The sequence below is a fragment of the Macaca thibetana genome, chromosome 17 (assembly GCF_024542745.1).
Source record: "Macaca thibetana thibetana isolate TM-01 chromosome 17, ASM2454274v1, whole genome shotgun sequence".
NCBI lineage: Eukaryota > Metazoa > Chordata > Mammalia > Primates > Cercopithecidae > Macaca > Macaca thibetana.
The window spans coordinates 60,560,576-60,572,970 of record NC_065594.1 but is presented as its reverse complement, the minus strand read 5'-3'; the positions used below and the strand labels follow the sequence as shown (position 1 = coordinate 60,572,970).

Sequence of the window (12,395 nt, the reverse complement as noted above, 5' to 3'; positions counted from 1 at the left end):
CTAAGAGTCACTATAAGATCTAGGCTGATCTCCCTTGGGTGAGGAGGAATATAATTATAATGTAAGTCTAGTTGAAATCAAACTATGGTCCAAGATATATCATTAATGTTACTTTATCACCAGTCACATTTACTGTATTAGTCTGTTCTCATGCTGCTATAAAGAACTGCCCAAGACTGGGTATTTGTAAAGGAAAGAGGTTTAATTGACTCACAGTTCCACATTGTTGGAGAGGCCTCAGGAAACTAACATTCATGACAGAAGGTGACAGAGAAGCAAGGCAGCAGGAGGGGGAAGTGAAGAGCGAAGGGGGGCAAAAGCCCCTTGTAAAACCATCAGATCTCATGAGCACACACTCATTATCACAAGAACAGCATGAGGAATCGCCCCCATGATCGAATCACCTCCCATAGGGTCCCTCCTCCAACACGTGGGGATTACAACTCAAGAGGAGATTTAGGTGGGGACACAGAGTCAGACCATATCATCTACAGTATGAGATTATCTTGCCCTGAGAACAGAAGAGACAGCATGGGCAGATGAGAAATTAGGGTCACAGATTCTAACGCACTCTTTGTATATTATTAGGTGATCAATTTAATTGGAAATAGAATGCATTTATTTTCAGTTTTTCCTATTTCTTAGATCTTTGCTACTCAAATTGTGCCCCACCGAACAATAGCAGCAAGACCTGGTTGCTTACTAGAAATCCAGATGATCAGGCTATATCTCTGATCTACAAGTCAAAATCTGCATTTTAACAACTTACCCAGATGATTCATAGTCATGCTAAATTTTGAAGAGCATCGCTTGATCTAACTCAATGGCCAAATAGAAGCATACAGAGATTGGTAACTATGCCCAACATAGCATTGGCCAACAATGATGGAGCGAGACAGTCTCAGGATCATTTATAAGTAAAAAAAGTTTCCACATTTTATTTGTCATCTAGTATCTCTCCAACCCCTTTTCTTAAGAAGTCTAAGAAAATCAAAGTCAACCTTAGAAGGATTCCCATGGTGGAGGAATAATAAATATTTTAGCCAGAGTCATATGAGGTTAAATATCTTTGCAGTAATTTAAGTAATTTAAGAAATGTTGAGAAAACGTTTGTATTATCAGAACTTGTTAAAACTATTATTATCACTAACGGAAATACTTAGTAGGTAAAAATATAGATCAAGTATAGTTCCATTTAGCAAGATTGATAAATAAACACATGAATTTCTTCTCCTTCTAGCAAAAATCTCTTTGAAATTATTAAAGATATATAAGAAACAGAAATAAGCAATAGCAGAACTGGAAATTCTGGAAGGGTACCTTCAGTTGACCAGAAGAGTGGAAGATTGGAAGATTCCTGGGTCACACAAAGCAGATAGACCCCCAAAGATGGATGGATGGATGGAGATATATATATGTATGTGTGTGTGTGTGTGTGTGTGTGTGTGTGTATACAGAGAGAGAGAGAGAGATGGTGATGATGATGATGATGATGAAGATTATATCCAGAATCCAGAATTACTACTGACCAGAAGCAGTGATGGTTAGGAAAATGAATGAATCATGGCTATCATCTAGAGATATAAATTAAGATATATCTTATTGGTGACGAATGTCAGAATTTCCTCAGGTAAATATTGACATCAACAGAACTGAGTTTTCTGATTGCCTAGGAAATCATAAACGAAGTGCATGATCTAGAGAGTCAGGGTATTGCCCCAAGTAGTTTATAAACAAAATAAGAGACTAGAAATCTCCATTCTAGAGGACATATTACCACTGCACATGTATACAGACACACACACACACACACAGAGAGAGACAGAGAGAGAGAGAGAGAGAGAGAGAGAGAGAGAGAGAGAGAGAGATAAGAGAGAAACCAGACTTCTTTTATCGAATAGCAATTTTAAAAGTACTCGTATTTTTCAGCAAAGACTGGTACTTTGAAGAGTCTAATATCACAGAAAATTTTATGCCAAATCTTATTTTTTAAAAGTTAGAAAACAAACAACTTTAAGTGCAGAGAAATAACATAACTACAAACTTAGAAAAAATTTTTTCTGCTGAACAAACATAATTTTAACTGGAGCTTATAATAAATATTCAGTCTAACAAAACTAATAACATAGATGCTTATATACAAAATGAATTATATCATGAATCTTTGAGTATTTTAGGAAAGCAAAGTTATAAAATAACTAAATGTACTAAACAGAATTACTATATTCAATAATCACATAACCAGTTTTTTTAAAAATTAAGTAATTATGGTGAGTATCCACAATGAAATTTGATAAAACTTGGCATTCTGAGAAACACTGTCATTTAGAAAGGAATAATCAAAGCAATTAAAATGACAAAAATTATTGCTTAATTTTTTAAAAAAAATCATAGATAGGTGAACAGCAGAATGCACTTAGCTAAAATTGAATTAGAAAGCTAACTAGTAATAGTGCCAAGGAGTTCCCCCAGAAGGCAGTCAAAAAGGAAAAAGAGTGAAATAGCATGAGAAGCTTTCTCATGGAAGCTAGACTCAATTTGGACATCCATATAATAGTAGTTCCAGAGAAAGAGAACAAAGAGAATTGAGAAAAGAAAACAAAGTAACAGTTCACATAAAGTGTCACAAAGCTGAAGAAAGATCATTTAAACTAGACTCGCACTTGCTTCAAACATCTTGCCAGAATATTGGCTGTTGGAAATGAAAAACAAAGAGTATACAAAATAAATTTATCCTCTTAAATATATAAAATACACTTCAACATAACAGTAGGGTTACAGAGAATATCAACTTTAACATTATAAGTTACTTAGAAAAGTACTACATATCAAAGCCTGCTGAATAGACCTAAAGTGCTACTAAGAGTAATTTGCATAATCCAAAACACATACATTGGAAAACAAAAAAGACTAAAAAAATTAATTAGACATTCAATTCAAGGATCAAGGAAAATTAAAGGATCAAGGAAAAATAAAATAAGGCACAACTCACAGAGAGGAGTTAATAAAGATAAAAGCAGAAATAAATCAAGTAGAAAATCTAACAGTAAGAAGAAGAATAATAGACAAAAGCAATAGCTGCTTCTTTGAAGAGTTTAGTGTAACAAACCAAATGTTTGCCTCCACAAAAAAGTAAGAAATCACAAATAAACAGCTTTAAAAATGAAAAAAGCAGCATAACTACATGGGAAAACATTTCATAAATGATGGGAGATTACTACATACAATTTTTATCTATGAATTCAGAAACAAAAACAAGTTTTGAAGAAAATATGAAGTAACAAAATTTACTCAATATGACCAGAAAATCATAGATTAAAAACTCTCTCTTTAAAAATATATCAACCCCCAACAGCTTTATTTCCAAGTATCTTAAAAACATCAAAATGTAGTGAATTCCCATGATATAGAAAAATCTTTCATAAGACAGAAAATACAGAAGACCCTTTAACGTTGGCAAGATCTTGTATTACAAAATGTAAACGGTTACTATTACAAAAAAAGTGTAGTCCCATCCCATTGATAAAAAAAGATACAAAAATACAAATAAAGTCTAAAAAATCCAGTCCTGCTGTGAATTAGAATAATGAGTTTTTCCCGGAATGCCAATAATCTTCATCACTATGAATCTCAGAACACTATAAACTATATTATTTGTGCTTGTCAGGTAGGAAAAAAAGTAGTTGAAATGATTTAAACAGACGCTAGCAGCTTTATTCAGCTGATATACTTCTATAGCACCTGCACTACAGGTACTTTACAGGTGACTCTGAGCCACAACAGGATTGCAGCTTTTACAAGAGGAGAAGAAGAATATAAGTCCATGTGTTCTGGTCCAGGTTGCAGCTTTCTTCGTCTCTGACTGCTACTAAATTTACAGCTGAAAAAGTTAGAAATTGTTCCAGTTATTCATACCTTTTGATTGAAATGATTGGTTAAATTTTACCCCAACAACTATCAGAACAGATCTTTTAAGAGATTTTTTTCCAAACCTATAGTTTGTCAAGCTTCGGAGAGGGAGGAAATGGCCAAAAAAAGGAGGACAGGGAGGAGTAAGGAGAAGAGGAAAAAAAAATGAGGAAAAAAAAATAAAGCAGAGGAAGCAAGAATTAAAGCAAGAGAAACTTGGTCCTGTTTAAAACCTTTTACATACTAAAATGACATTAGATATCACCTCACACCTGTAGAATGACTATTATTAAAAAAGAAAGATGAGAAGTATTGGCAAGGATGTGAAGAAATTGTAACTCTTATGCACTTCTCATGGGAGTATAAAATTATGCTGCCACATGAAAAACAATATGGAGGTTCCTCAAAAAATTAAAAATGGAGTTACCATATGATCCAGCAATCCCACTTCTGAGTATATAGCAAAAAAAAAAAAAAAAAAAGAAATCAGGATCTCAAAAAGATACCTGCTTTCTCATGTTTATTATAGCACTATTCACAATCACCGAGGTATAAAGACAACCTGGTTCCATCAATAGATAAGTGGATAAATAATACATGGCATATATATACAATGGAATATTATTCAGACTTCAAAAAGAAAGAAGGAAATTCTGCTACATGCATCAGCATGAATAGATCTGGAAGATATTATGCTAGCTAAAATAAGCCAGGCACAGAAGAACAAATACCACATGATTCCACTTACATGAGATGTCTAATATAGACAAACTCATAGAAACAGAGAGTAGAATGCTGGTTGTCAGGGACTAGGGTGGAAAGAAAGAGACAGTTGCTATTCAATGGGTATAATGTTTCAGTTACGCAAGATGAATAAGTTCTAGAGATCCCCTACACAACATTGTGCCTATAGTTAACAATACTGTGTTGTGCAATTAAAAATTTGTTAAGAGGGTAGATCTCAAGTTAAGTGTCTTCACCAAAATGAAGAAAATAAAAGTATTGTTAACATCATTAAAAAGTAAGTTAAAGAAGGCCTAATAAAATAGACTTTAAAGTACAATATAAAGATCTAGACAAATGCTGAAAACACATTATATACATATTTAACACCAATTCCTTATTTTATAAAATGTATCAACCAGAAAATTATAGCAATTATCACACATCACACTACACGAACATATATTTGCTGCAATCCCTTTATTTATTTGTTTTATTTTCATTTTTTTTTAAATGTTTTTTCAGACGGAGTCTCACTCTGTTGCCCAGGCTGGAGTGCAGTGGTGTGATCTCGGCTCACTGCAACCTCTGCCTCCCAGGTTCAAGTGATTTTCCTGCCTCAGCCTCCCGAGTAGCTAGGACTACGGGCGCACGCCACCACGCCCAGCTAATTTTTGTATTTTTAGTAGAGACAAGGTTTCACCATGTTAGCCAGGATGGTCTCGATCTCTTGACCTCATGATCCACCCGCCTCGGCCTCCCAAAGTGCTGGGATTACAGGTATGAGCCATCGTGACTGGCCTCTCTTTAAAGACATCAAAAAGGTGAGGACATCCACTACAGGGAACATCTTTTGTTTGTTTGCTTAGCACTATTCCTTTCATCTAGAAAATAACTCTTTTCTGTGGGGAATTTCTCCCCACAGCAAGACAAGTATATGGTAGGGGTAAAGGGTGCCACCAATCTCTAGGTCATTGTTTAAGGCTAAAACTCTTAGGTAAGCCAAGAAAATCATTATTCTTTTCTGGAGTGTTTTGAAACTGAAGCTGAAGAAACATTCAATCCTAAGTGGTAGCCAAAAGTTTTGAGATATGACACATGAAGAGCTCTGTATCTGTGGTCCCCATCAGTAGGTGGGAAGTCAGTAGCTGTAGAAACGGAGCCAAAATGAGGGAAAATTAAAAATTGAGCTATTCAGACAAGTGCTGGCTGAATTTCAGTTACTAATTTTGATTATTCTTCAGGCCAAGCTACGATGACTTTTCTTTCTGCAACTGTGTGAATCTCATATTAGCTTCCACTGTTTAACTAAGTTTAATATATGCTATTTGCAACCAAGTCTTGACTGAAATGCCATCACTACTTCTCAACATTGTTCCCGAGATCCAAGAGGTGCAATAACAGAAAATAATGAACACTGCAAATAAAGATAATATAATTATGTATAGATGGCATTTATATTTCTCTAGAACATATAGAGATTCAATTTAGAAATATTGGAAAAAATATAAGCAGATAGTAATGTTGCTAAAGGTGGAAATATATAAACCAAAAATAACTTTTCCATTCATTGGCAACAAGAAATTAGAAAATATAGTAGAAAAAATATCTAAATGCAGCAAAATCTCATGTTCCTGGATGAGAAGACAGACACCAAGACATTCATTCTCATTAAATAAATCTTGCAAAGAATACACCTAAACCATTAGTAGTTTTTGCCTTTGGCCAAGAAAGCTGAAGAGAAAAGGAAAGAAAAATAAGAAGCAAGATTTTTCATCCTTTAACCAGTATGTTTTGTATTATTTTGAATTAATTATAATCAGGTGTACATTCATAACTTTTTTTAAGAAAACAATGGTATAAAAATATTTTTAGCTCTAATATTGCAAATAATGTAATTTTTACAATATTAAGGGTAAAAGGTATATGGATCTGCCATGAGTTCTTAAAGAATATTAATCTATTTAAATAATTTGCAAATGTTCCTCTCTGCTTACAACACTAGAAGCCAACCATATCTTAAGTTCCTCAAAAGCAAGAAAGTTTTCCATCCTTGTAAACCCAGTGTTTACCACAATGTTGATATTTGGTGGTGCTTAATAAGTACTATTACATTTGTTAAGTGAATGAGTGATGAAGGAGGATTCTGTTGTCACGATTATGTGCTTATACCGTAAGGCCATCTGCTTTCATAATACAAAAAAAAAAAAAAAAAAGAAATCACACAACATTCTTGAAAAACTGTTTTCTAAATGAAAACATAGTGTTTTTTTCTGTTTTTGTTTTTGTTTTTTAAATGGAATCTCACTCTATCACCCAGGCTGAAGTGCAGTGGCGTGATCTCATAACCCTGCAATCTCTGCCTCCCGGTTCAAGCAATTCTCTTGCCTCAGCCTCCTGAGTAGCTGGGATTTCGGGCACTCTCCACCATGCCCAGCTTATTTTTGTATTTTTAGTAAAGACAGGGTTTCACCATGTTGCGCAGGCTGGCCTTGAACTCCTGACCTCAAATGATCCACCCGCCTCAGCCTCTCAAAATGGAAAACTTAAAGTTTTTAAAGACTTCCTTTTATCACTTCTCAGATGACTTTTACACACTGATAATGACTGGGAGAAAGACTATTTGGGCACATGGTAACAATTGTTTTGAGAGGTAAGGTGGTAGGCTAAATGCGGGAGATACAGTCAGTGTACCAAGAACAGTGAGAATACAACCTACTCAACAAATTCCAAAAATATATATGTATTTTTAAAAATCTGGTAGATAAATTCATCATTAAAGGAAAATTTTCTTCCCACAGTAAGCAGAATCCCCCTCAACATTCCTAAGAAAAGAATCCAGGCCTAGGGAAGGCATGCTAATCCAGGCCAATTCTAGATGCACTGCATGTCATGGCAGTAAATGCACTACAGTTTCTTTCTGTTGAATTAAAAATAATCTTAGATCTTCAGCAATATGCATATTTATAACTTTGTTGAAAGTGTTAAGAGCAGTCTATTCATTCCATTTATCTAAATCTGAGCCTCAACTTCCTTAAAAATTGGCAGCAATTATTTCCAGGAAATATATTTCTTAAATAATTAAAAATTACTGTTATAACTATTTCTTCTCCTGATACATTCATTTTATTAAAAGGATGCAATTGTGAAAGAAGACAAAAAAGCCTAATCCCAAGATTTTCTGAGAGCAGGGAGCCGAATCTCTTTGAGATGAATGAGCTGTCCCTAAAATCAACATTGTAAATGACATCTTTCCTTTTCTTCCACTTTCTAGCAGAAGGATTCTAACTCTGAAATGCTAGGTTGTGTCCTGGTGATTCTGTTGCTGGTGATTCTTGCAGATATCAAAAATCTATTTGAATCTATTCAAAACAATGCTTTGAATTTGTGGAAAATAGAAAGAGACTGCCTACCAAGACCCTATTATTTGCATGATTAAAGGAAACATTTTTATAAATACTGATATATATATTTGTGTGTATATATATACACATATATGGCTTTATTATGAACTATTTTCCATTTTGCAGTGTTCGTCATCTTAATTATGAGTTAGATAAATAATAAAATGATAATAAATACTAACATTTCTTAAGCACTTACTACCATACACTATTTTAGGTATGTAACAGGTGATATTTGTCACTACTACCATATACAATAGTTGCAATATCACCTCTATTTTACTGATGAGCAATCTGATTCATTAGCATGGCCAAATTTCATTGGTCAGGAGCTGGCAGAACTGCAGTGGACATTCAAGCATGACAAACCCTGGAGTATCTCTTCAAAACTTTCTTTTCTCTTTTTTCCACTACCCTCATAGACCCACCATTATTCATTCATTCATTTGTTCATTTATTTTTGTTTGTCATCCTTTTTTTGAATCTATTTTTCCCTACTGTTACTTAAGAGAACCTTGGGCACAGGAAGCCAAATAATACAAGATTTACAATACCATTTCATGGAGTGTTGCATTACATTTTACTTTTTGACACTTAAGTTTTCAAGCCTTCTACTGGTGAATGCCACAGAGAAACCATCTCTAAATCTCTTCTCCCACTGCCATCACGTCTAAGTCAGAGCCTCCCAAAGAGCCTAAACAGCTGAGGAAGCTCTTCATCTGTTTGAAGGTTGGGCTTTAAAACAACCAATGATTCTGAGAAGCCATTCTGAGCAATGTGGAATGCTTACTGGACTGTGCAGCAGTAAGAGATCCAAATGCTTGGGAGGCTTTGGGTTTGTCACATATGCCACTGTGGAGGAGGTGGATGCAGCCTTGAATGCAAGGCCACACAGGTGGATGAAAGAGTTGTGGAACCAAAGAGGGTTGTCTCAAGAGAAGATTCTCAAACACCAAGGGCCTGCTTAACTGTAAAAAAATAAAAAATTAAAAATTAAAAAAAAAAGATCTTTATTGGTGGCATTAAAGAAGTCACTGAAAAATAATACCTAAATAATTATTTTGAACAGTATGTAAGCATTAAAGTGATTGAAATCATGACTGACAGAGGCAATGGCAAGAAGAGGGACTCTGGTTCTGTAACCTTTGATGACCATGCCTCCAAGGATAAGACTGTCATTTGGAAATACCATCCTGTGAATGGCCACAACTGTGAAGTAAAAAAGTTCTGTCTGAACAAGAGATGGCTGGTGCTTTATCCAGCCAAAGAGGTCAAAGTAGTTCTGGAAGCTTTGGTTGAAGTTGTGGAGGTGATTTCGATGGAGATGACAACTTGAGTCATAGAGGAAACCACAGCGGTCAAGGAGGTTTTGGTAGCAATCATGGTGGTGGTGGATATAGTGACAGTGGGCATGGCTATAATGGAATTGATAATGACGGGATCAGTTTAAGAGGTGGTTGAAACTACAAGGATTTTGGCAATTACAATAAGCAATCCTTAAATTTTGAAGCCACGAGGGGAGAAAACTTTGGCGGCAGAAGCTCTAGACCCTTTAATGGTGGAAGTCAACACTTTGCCCAACCGCAAAACCATAGTGGCTACAATGATGGTTCCAATAGCAGCAGTAGTTAATCACAGTGGCAGAAGGTTTTAATTTCTGTCAGGAAACAAAGTTTAGCTGGAGAAAAGAGCCAGAGAAGTGACAGGAAAGCTACAGTTTACAACAGATTTGTGAACTCAGCCAAGCCCTGTGGTGGCAGGACATAGCTGCCATAAAGACATGCCTTAGACAATACTCATGTGTATGGGCAAAAGACTCAAAGACTATATTTGTAACTAATTGTATACCAAGTTATTTTAGTTTCTGCTTTGTGGAAAACATAAGGCATTCCAACAAAATTTTTAATGTAGATTTTTTTTGCACCCATGCTGCTGATTGCTAAATGTAATAGGCTAATCGTGACACTGAAAAAAAAAAGAATGTCTTTTTTTAAAAAAAAAAGCTTTCAAAAGCAAATTTTCCTCAGTACCATTGTCTTAGTTTGTTTTACTATAAAGGAACACCTGAGGGTGGGTAGTCTATAAAGGAAAATAATTTATTTGGCTCATGATCCTGATGTCTGCAAAAGTTCAAGATTGGGTATCTGTGGGGAAAAGAAAGAGAGATCAGCCTGTTACTGTGTCTATACAGAAAGAAGTAGACATAAGAGACTCCATTTTGTTCTGTATTTGAGATGCTGTTAATCTGTGACCCTGCCCCCAACCTTGTCCTTGCAAGAGACATGTGCTGCAGTGACTCAAGGTTTAATGGATTTGGGGCTGTGCAGGATGTGTCTTTGTTAAACAAGTGCCTGAAGGCAGCTTGCTGGTTAAAAGTCATCACCATTCTCTTAATTTCAACTACCCAGGGACACTTACATGGCCAAAGGTCGCAGGGACCTCTGCCTAGGAAAGCTAGGTATTGTCCAAGGTTTATTCCCATGTGATAGGATGAAACAATGCTGCTAAAAGATTTATGGAGATGTTTGCATATGCATCTCAAGGCACAGCATTTTCCTTTAAACTTATTCATGTCACAGAGGTTTTTGTTCATATGTCTTACTGCTGATTTTCTCCCTAAAACGATCCTATTGTCCTACCACTCCCTTATCTTTAAGATGGTAAAGATAATTATCAATAAATACTAAGGGAACTCAGAGAACGGTGCCGGCATGGGTCCTCTGTAAGCTGAGCGCGGGTCCCCTGGGCCCACTTTTTCTTTCTCTATACTTTGTCTCTGTGTCTCATTTCTTTTCTCAAGTCTCTCGTTCCACCTAACGAGAAACACCCACAGGTGTGGAGGGGCAGGCCACCCCTTCAGGTATCTGCACCTGGCAAAGGCCAAAGGCTGCTTCCCCTCATGGCAGAAGGTGAAGGGGAGATGGCGTGTGCAGAGATCACTTGGTGAGAGAGAAGCAAGGGCAAGAGGGAAGGTGCCTGACTCCTTTTATCAACCAGCTCTTCTGGAAACTAATCGAGTGAGAGCGAGATCTCACTCATGTGACTTCCCCCAGGAAGGGGATTAATCTGTTCATGAGGGAGCTGCCTTCATGACCCAAATACCTCCCATTAGTTCCCATTTGTAGTATTAGAGATCAAATTTCAACATGAGGTTTCAGGGGACAAATATCCAAACTATAGCAGTCATAATTTGGAGAGACCCCCAAATAATATAGATGACCCTTCTAAGACCTAATGGCTTTAGAGTTTGCTGGTTGCCTCAACTGAAAAGACTTGATTTTCACTTGACTTTTACAACTGCTCCCATGGTCAGCCTGCAACTACTGTTTCACTTCAGCCAACAAAACCCCAATATCTTTTTATTTTTTTTCAGAAAAAGACAATTTTTTGTTGTTAAAATTTTGCTATCTGTCTTTGCTTGCCAAAAAAATTCTGGTACCACCTTCTTCCCCATCTTCAATGGTTCATAACCCTCCACATCTTTACTTTTGTTTTCTTTCAATGTATCCTGGCAAAATAACTGCTCTGGATGCCCAGCACATCTAAATATATATACACACTCACACAACCATATAGATTATTAGATTATCCCAACAACACTTTATATTATACATTTTCATATGTTCTTTCAAAATGACTTAGTCATCCAATTATATATTCTGAATAAGCTCCCACTCCTAGTTCCTTGAATGGCCATTTCAAAATTTTGTCCTCACCCTCATGTTCTCTGTCTCAACATGCTCTCACCTCACAGAAGATTATTTCTCTTCTGATATCACAGAAAAAGTTTGAGTCCCTTATGAACCCATTCCTGAACTCTTGCTTCCTCACCAACAGCTGCACCTATACATATCTTGTTTACCCTGGAGCAGAGGAAGCAGTAATCGGATTATTCATACCCTGCACCCTGAAATGTTTCTTCTCCAGAATGGTGATCCACAGATGATCCCATCATTTCTGTGCATTATTCTCACTTTCTCATGGTTCTTCCACTTTAGGATGCACATAGTCTCTATTCACTACCATTACATTAAAAATCCCTTCCATGGCTTTTCATGATTTTTTAGCCATTGCCTCAGAGCAATTGCTCTCCTTCTACAACCAGGATCTTAAAAAGCAGCTTTCTTTCAATGTCTCTAAAATCCACTAAAATTCTGCAACTGGCCCACCTCTTAACAGCCTTCAAGTGAGTAAATCTGATGCCTCCTTCTCCTTAGCCATAACCAGTGTCCCTGAAATAGATTAAATTCCTTACCCTGAACTTACATAATGTTCCCTGTTTGTCTGTATCATGACATTTGTTATGTCTTTTTATTATCTTTTTATTTATTTATCTCACTCACTTTACTCCTTGCACCC

At 36.1% G+C, this 12,395-nt stretch overlaps 1 pseudogene; it reads left to right on the top strand.

Moving 5' to 3' along the window:
- The first annotated feature begins 3,586 nt into the window (after nt 1-3,586).
- On the top strand, nt 3,587-9,770 carry LOC126940271 (heterogeneous nuclear ribonucleoprotein A1-like; annotated as a pseudogene).
- The last annotated feature ends 2,625 nt before the right edge of the window (nt 9,771-12,395 follow it).